General features: G+C 36.2%; 1 non-coding gene across 1 annotated transcript; it reads left to right on the top strand.

Annotated features, from left to right (window-relative positions):
* Positions 1 to 5,140: 5,140 nt before the first annotated feature.
* TRNAF-GAA (transfer RNA phenylalanine (anticodon GAA)) lies at positions 5,141 to 5,213 on the top strand. Its single transcript has one exon. It is a non-coding gene; the product is annotated as a tRNA-Phe (tRNA).
* The last annotated feature ends 2,370 nt before the right edge of the window (positions 5,214 to 7,583 follow it).

The raw sequence follows: 7,583 nt of genomic DNA, 5'->3' as shown, positions 1-7,583 counted from the left end.
CCAAAATTTCCAAAGAATTGGAGATGATTCATTGGGAGTTCATATTAACCAAAGGACCAAAAGAATTCAATGACATGAGTTTCTGATTTAAATTCCAATCAATTCAATGATCAGGTTCTATCTTTTCTCCTACCCTCAAAAAGATGAAGTATATCTCTTTCTATACTTCAGATTGATTGTCCAAATCAAAGTCTTTTTGCAAGGTAACTATCTCAGTTCCGTATAGAATTTTTGGAGAGTACTCTCTGGCTGGAGTACTTCACATCTTTAGTATCTAATGCTACACCACTGCTCAATAGCTTAGTAGATCAAATCTATTACATAATTTGATTCCTGATTCTTGTCAATGAGCAGATTTGATCGTATCAGCCCGAACCTTCTTTCAATAATTGATCTTTATGGTGCTTCCATCATCAATTGAATTTATTATCCATGGAATATTTAGGCTCTATCTATTCATATTCGGGCTCCTATGGGAGTTTTTTTCGCTACAGCTGATAAAATACCATTACTTGGGATGGTGCATATGTAGAAAGCCTTTTCTTTTGTCCTTACTCGTAGTAGTTATTAACTAATTTATTCTATGGTACAGATAGTCGCACGTAATGACAGATCAAGGCTGTATTATTAAGATCTTGTGGTAAGGATGGGTTCCGTTCTAATGCTTGGAAATAATATTCCAAAGCCTTCGTATGTTCCCCATTACTTGTATGCACAAGACCTATTTTATATAGTATATAACTTCGATCATAAGGATCAGTTTCCAGTCGCATAGCTTCATAATAATTTTGTAAAGCTTCCGCATATTTCCCTTCCGATTGAGCTGACATTCGTTATGGTCGTTCAATCCATTGAAATGATCTCTGCTTCAAAATCGTACATGAGATTCCCACCTCATACGGCTCCTCCTTTCTTTACAGTAGGTAATATGGGGAGTAATCCGTGGAATTGAAAAAAAGAAAGATTTTGACCCAATATTATGAATTAACAGGGGCTAGTGTATTTCCAATGAATCTCTAGCCATCCTTCTTGCAAAGATTCTTTTCCAAATACCAAGGATCTTACTACTAGGAATGAAACCTCTAACAATTTCTTTGTTCTTAACGCCCTGTATTCTCCGGGGATTAATCACTTCAACAATCTCCGATGGTTCCATTATAAGGGTATCCGAAGTACAAACGAGATGGATGTTTGTTGTCCCAACCATTCTCACTACCCTTCAGAAAAGGGTAATGAATTTGGGCTATACCAAAGCTTTTGTGTTGTCGATTTCCATACGTAGTGCTTTCTCCCCTCATGCGCGCCTATCAAATAGGTTCAACTATACAAGCAAGGTCTATTGCATAGGTGTAACCTTTCACTCGGTACTAAAATCCTCAGGAGATGAAAGCATCTAAAGGTGCATTGACTGGGGATACATGACAGAAGGAATTGTTCTATCTCCAGAACTCACCTTCACTGAGCGTCAGTTTTATTCTACCCAATTTTTATTCCCGAATACCTTACCTTTTCTTTCCCCAAAAAAGAAGAACGGAAAAAATATCAAATCACACCATCTTTGTAATAGGTAAATGCTTCTTTCTCCCCCGAAGCCATCGGGATTATTCGCAATAAGATATCTGCTACAATTTTGAAGGTCTTATCAATAAAATTGTCATTTCTCTGTGATCTAGGCATAGTCAATTACAGATTTGATAATTTCCTTCATTCCCTTACGCAAATGATTCCATGAACGAAATTTTTTTCTGGTGCACAATACGATAAAATGGATTTCCTTACAATTGTAAATATGTTCTCATTCTATCTATTCCAATCTATTCTTTAAAATTAGAATAGATAGGGAATAAATTGAATAATTGTTCATTAGTAATATGAATAATAATGGAAAAAGGCTCGTATTGAAAGAATAATAGACTGGGTAAACTCGGGAAGTCCAGTTCGATTATGATCCGAAAAAAGAAAGAGTTAAACGATTGAGCATTACATAATGAGGATGAAATGCCTACCCAACAATTGTGTGCTTTATCCATATAGATAAAAGAATATCGGGAAAATATAGTCATCATGACACAGGATCATTGCCAAAGAATTAGTTCTTATACAATTGATAAGATGATCACTACAGATCTATATATGATCATAATAGGGAATGGATCAGTTAATCTATCTTAAATTATTGATTAGGCGATCCGAATACGTTAGATTAACTGGGATGATTGAGGATTTCCTAAAATAAGAGGAAGTTGTAAAAAATGTCCTTTTGTCTTTTCGGGGGGGATTGAATCATTACCTTATTTATTATCTATTTATTTCCGAAAGATTGAACTGTTCGTACCCGAACAGAAAGAATTCGTTTCGTAAGGAAGTTGCTATTGACTCATTTTATTAATTAGAACCAAGAGATCTCATAGGAAAGATGGCCGAGCGGTTCAAGGCGTAGCATTGGAACTGCTACGTAGGCTTCTGCTTACTGAGGGTTCAAATCCCTCTCATTCCATATCTTTGCCCTACTATCTATTTTCTTCTCATCCATTGTTTTTCCAATCTATTGAATCCCAATAGGACTATTTCCTAATTCCAGGGTCAATCTACCTCTATTTGTAATAGAGAAAATAGAATGAACATTGGTTCGTGGTATGGGAAAAGTAAAGACTATTTTAAGAAGCAATAAAAAAAAGTATCACAGATAACAAGTAACGTACGTAAGGATTATAAAATGTCTCCTTTGGGGAAGGGAAAAAGAAGGGAGAAGAACATAATTTCCAGATGCCCAGCAACCAACCCACCCCTCTCTTTCATTTCATTCTCGATTCAAGCCTGACGGGAATAATACTCTACGACCAGAAATTCATTAATCTTCAAATTGATCCATTTCCTATCTATTATTTGATTGATGAATCCTTTATATTGTAAGGAATGAAAAGTCAAATGATTTGGCAATTTATCCCTCTGGAACAGATCTATATTCTTCTTAATGATAGCTCTCAATCTTTGTTGATCTCTTATAGTAATCACATCTTGAGGTTTGCAAGGGTAACTTCGTATATCTACCATATGGTCATTGACCCTGATATGTCCATGATTCACTAATTGTCTAGCTCCGGGAATGGTGGGAGCCTTACCCAATCGACAAAGAATATTATCCAAACGCATTTCAAGTAATTGCAATAGGACCTGACCTGTTGAGCCTTTGGCTCTTCTAGCAATATGAACATATTTCAGCAATTGTCCCTTCGTTAGTCTGTAATGAAAATGCAATTTCTGTTTTTCTTCTAGCCGGATACAATATTGAGATGTTTTCCGGGAAGAAGATCGGTTCATAGAATCCTTTCTGTTTTTGGGTATTTTACTAGTGAGACCTGGTAAAGTTTTCAGATGACGTATTATTTTTAAACGAGGTCCCCGATAATGGGACATAGAAACTCCTTATTCAAGTAACAAATAGTGCTAGAAAGAAGAAAGAATAGTATAACTCGTATGAGTACTACTGGAATTCTTTTATATGGAAAATGAAGATCTTTCTCCAATTTGTTATTGATCCTAATAGCTCCAATCATTTCATTCATCCCGTTCCTAGTTGGGAGTAAATGATCATGGCATGACGGACCCGACAAACGATCATAAGAGTATTCTCCATTCCATCTTGATCCTAAAAAAACTTTGTGGATTATGGAAATGAGAGGAACGGAAAAGAGCCAGCTATGAGGATCGAACCGATGACCATCGCATTACAAGTGTGATGCTCTAACCTCTGAGCTAAGCAGGCTCGATGGAATATCACTCCCCATTTCATTGGGGTGAGATCCATATATTCCTTTGGAATCCTAACGATTATAGCACGAATCAGATTCAATGACGCAATCCAGATTACGATTACAACGGAACATTGTTTGAATGTAGATTCTTTCAAGGGAAAGAAAGGAGAAGTAAGGGTCAATTGATATCGATCGTTTTACTCACTCTTCCAAATCGACTAGGGGAGGATAATAACATTGCATTTTAAATGGATAAATAATATAATGATTCCCAGTCATATTCGATTGGGGTAGAGATAGAGAAGGGGAGAGAAGGGGAGAGAAGGGGAGTAGGGGAGGATATTCTCCCACCCAATATTGAGAAAATATCCAATGAATAATGTTGATGGATATTACACAATAGGATTAGATCAAGGTATGATCTTGTTCTTCGAGAAGGGGATATGGTGGAATTGGTAAACGCTACGGACTTGATCGAATTGAGCCTTGGTATGGAAACCTACCAAGTGATAGCTTCCAAATCTAGGGAACCCTGGGATATTTTGAATGGGTAATCCTGAGCCAAATCTGGTTCATGAAGACAATGTTTCTTCTCCTAAGATAGGAAGGGGATAGGTGCAGAGACTCAATGGAAGCTATTCTAATGAATGAATCTCATTTGGTCCAATGCTGTAGTTATAGAACGATCTATTTACACCTCAAAAATGGAGAGAGATGTTATATAACATCAGACAAAACTGGCGATCAGAACTTGAATCGTTCCAAGCATTTTATTCATAAGATAGATGCCAGATTCGAGTTGAAGTACTGATTTGACATTAAGTAATCCAATTATGAACTTATCTACTCTAGATGGAGAATTGAATTCTTTTTTGGAATAAATGGTTGGACGAGGATAAAGATAGAGTCCAATTCTACATGTCAATGTAAACAACAATGCAAATTGCACTAGGAGGAAAATCCGTTGGCATTATAGACCGTGAGGGTTCAAGTCCCTCTATCCCCACCCAGGTTCGTTCCCAAACGGACTGATCTATCTTCTCCAATTCCATTGGTTCGAATCCATTCTAATTTCTCGATTCTTTTACCTCGCTATTTTTTTTTCATGAAGAGAATAAATTAGAACATGAATCTTTTCATCCATCTTATGACCAGTTGAGTTGATCTGTTAATAAGCTGATCATATGATCAATTGATTTTGTGATATATGATCTACATAGATTAGATCATTTTGAAATTATTCAATTGCAGTCCATTTTTATCATATTAGTGACTTCCAGATCGAAAATAATAAATATCATTCTAAAAACTAGTAAAAATACCTTTTTACTTATTTTTAGTTGACACAAATTAAAACCCTATACCAGGATGATCCACAGGGAAGAGCCGGGATAGCTCAGTTGGTAGAGCAGAGGACTGAAAATCCTCGTGCCACCAGTTCAAATCTGGTTCCTGGCAAGATGTCAATATCCATGTCTCCATATCAATCTATCTAAATCTATTCTATCTAGATGTATATCTACATACGAAGACACCCCGATCAAAATAGATAGATGGATCAATCTTTTCTCTCCCTCTTATTTTCTCATATTGTCCCTCTCTGTCCATTCCAATTGAATCATGATACTCTGTACATATAAAAAAGTAGGATCGAGAACTCAGAAGTCAAGATTTGACGGTGGGACTGATAATTCGACATTAGTCGGAATCTATTCATCCTATTCCATCTGAATCGAAATGGGATAGATTATCCCAATGATAGATCTATAATTGCAGAGTTGAAGTAGATCAAAACGTTGCAGAGGGTATCTCGAAAGTAGATTCGAATTGAGGTTCATAAGATTGATGTAATAACTTTTGACCATAGTTTCTAGTATGAATACTGGATCCAATATGATGATCCCTATGATTTATAGTGAAATATTTTATTCTTTCCTTGTTGGAGTTCGGGCCTCATATATCCATCGAAATATCTTTTCTTTTCTTTCACGAAGTTTTGTTATAGCATCTATAATAGCCTCTGGTTCAGGTGGGCAATCTGGCGAATAGACATCCACAAGAATTAACTTATCTACTTTGCGAATGGTACTATAATAATCTGTACCAAACATTTCTCTGTGATAGTACATGCTCCAGGGCAACTACATATTTTGGTTCTGGCATTTGAAATCTTCACTACAGAAGGAGCCTTTTACATGGTCACAGTCCCCGCTATTATAATGAGGTAAGCTCGTCTAGGTCCAGATCTTGGTACCGGACCGTAACGATCGGAGTCGAATCGCGAATCTATTAATGAAGCGAATTTGATGAAACCACAATTAATACTGTAAAGGAGCGTTCATAAATTGGAGAGTCTGGCCCAATTCGTTCGACAGTCATTTGGGGTAGTTTAAATATCTGGATTCAGAATTGTTTGATCGAGTAATGGTAACTTCATAGGATTCATCATTGGCTTTATGTCATTTTATACTTCCCTCCCCCACTCGAAAATTAAGGACCATTCCAATGTTCCTCTTCGTCACGCATGGACTGAACCAACGATGAAAATAAGCATGAGAATTGAAGCTCCTATAAATGCAGATATACCTTGTATACTAGAACTCATAGCCCATAGAGAAAGGGAGACTGTTCCAACATCAAGAACAACAAGAACTGGAGCGAACATATAATGATCTTAGATCAGATCCAAGTATCTTCCCATTGGTTCGATACTTGATTCGTAACTAGTAGTCCGGTTCTTGACCAATGGGAGCCAAAGCTCTGGAAATAAAGGATGCAAGAATAGGTAGGAATGAGACTATATATTAATGAAAATATCCAGCCAGAAAGTATTATATTAGGGAAATAGGAACATGAATATACTCCTTTGAAATAGATCAAATTCTTATATTTTTACATCAACTTCTTCATTATTATCCCACCCACCATGAGTGGAAGACCAATGGACTGAACAATAAATACAATCAATTCTAATTGATTCACATATTTTGTTTCGTCCATGGCTTATTATCAAATTAATTCAATGAAATGAAATGTTATTTGAATGTCTATTGAGAATATTTGACATGAATCAAGTATGAGAGAAAGAATGTAAATGGGTCCCAATCCCGAACTAACCAATTTTAGATCTAAGTCTATACTCATATTATAGAATGAATATGTTGATGATCTTTATCCAACATCCATGGCTGAATGGTTAAAGCGCCCAACTCATAATTGGCGAATTCGCGGGTTCAATTCCTGCTGGATGCAGGGGAACTGCACATATCCATTATTGATGGAATGGGAAGAAGTATGAAGAATAACACCAAACAATTGAAGCATACCAAGCCTTTCAATAAAATGAATGAAAGGCTTGGTATGCTTCAATTAAGCAATACACGATAACAATCCATCAGGGTATTATCCACCTATTGAAATAGATTCAACAACGGCTAGATCCAGAGGAAAGTTGTGAGCATTACGTTCGTGCATAACTTCCATACCTAAACTATGATATATCTGTATAATTAAATTGGTATAGATCCGATATAATAATAGCTACAGGCTTTACGGGAAAAAAAAGGAGAAAAGGAGGGAAAAAATTTATGGATGAAGTGAAATATCCAGTACTTACGGAGAAAAGTATTCGTCTATTGGAAAGGAACCAATATACTTTTAACGTCGATTCGCAATTGAACAAAACAAAGATTAAAAATTTGATTGAAAATTTCTTCGATGTTAAAGTAATAGCTATGAACAGCTATCGCCTCCCTGAAATAGGAGGAAAGAGAGTGTCAATGATAGGACATCCAATACGTTGTAAACATGTGATTATTACACTTAGAA

This window comes from Pinus tabuliformis, chromosome 3_2 (assembly GCF_031772625.1).
Source record: "Pinus tabuliformis cultivar Carrire ecotype Pingquan chromosome 3_2, CPIR1, whole genome shotgun sequence".
Taxonomy (NCBI): Eukaryota; Viridiplantae; Streptophyta; class Pinopsida; order Pinales; family Pinaceae; genus Pinus; species Pinus tabuliformis.
The sequence above is the reverse complement of the archived record's forward strand: the minus strand, read 5'-3'. Positions and strand labels throughout refer to the sequence as shown.